The sequence below is a fragment of the Chironomus tepperi genome, unplaced genomic scaffold, assembly GCF_022539635.2.
Source record: "Chironomus tepperi strain 1889 unplaced genomic scaffold, CSIRO-AGI_Ctep_v1 contig_384, whole genome shotgun sequence".
Taxonomy (NCBI): domain Eukaryota; kingdom Metazoa; phylum Arthropoda; class Insecta; order Diptera; family Chironomidae; genus Chironomus; species Chironomus tepperi.
The window spans coordinates 8,047-8,698 of NW_027226506.1; the positions used below are offsets into that span (position 1 = coordinate 8,047).

A 652-nucleotide genomic window follows, 5' to 3' on the forward strand; every position below is an offset into this window, starting at 1 on the left:
TGGTACGTAGTTGTGTCAAAGAATTTATTATTGTTTTGGCGCTAGACAGCATTTAGTTCTTTTAAAAATAAAAAGCCACACAAAAGGAAATGTGGGCAATTTTGAATGTAGTCACTGAGAAGTGTAGGTATGCCCAATGCTGTATTATGCCCAAAACAGATGAACAGATGGAACTTAACTATACGTCTGTTATTGATCAGTAAATATTTAACTTCAACTCATTTATATTAATTTGAAACTTTTAAAATTAAAACACTTGACTTAAAGTAGATAAATTTGTCAAATTGATATTAACTTGTGATGGTGAGGTGCTAGAGTGGTTAATAGGTTGGACTGCTAATCCAATGGGCTCTGCCCGCGTGAGTTCGAATCTCATCCTCATCGATCTTTTTTTGATGAAGTTTTCGTAACTTTTTTTGGAAGTTTATTAATTTTCTGAAAGAGTTAGAGTGAAAAATATTAAAGTAGAGTCATTGGAATCGGTCAGTTACTTCAATAGGATCAGTTAACGATTAAAATTGCTTAATAAATGAGAAATTTTTTCTTGTGAATTATGAAAATTTCATAAAAAATTGTTCGAATTTTCTTGTATTTCTCCTTTTGGGTTCACTTATTACGTTCGATTTTTAGGGGGGATTTTGTAACAGCCTAA

General features: G+C 31.4%; 1 non-coding gene across 1 annotated transcript; it reads left to right on the forward strand.

Moving 5' to 3' along the window:
- The first annotated feature begins 302 nt into the window (after window positions 1-302).
- On the forward strand, window positions 303-384 carry TRNAS-GCU (transfer RNA serine (anticodon GCU)). The gene has a single exon. It is a non-coding gene; the product is annotated as a tRNA-Ser (tRNA).
- Window positions 385-652: the final 268 nt, after the last annotated feature.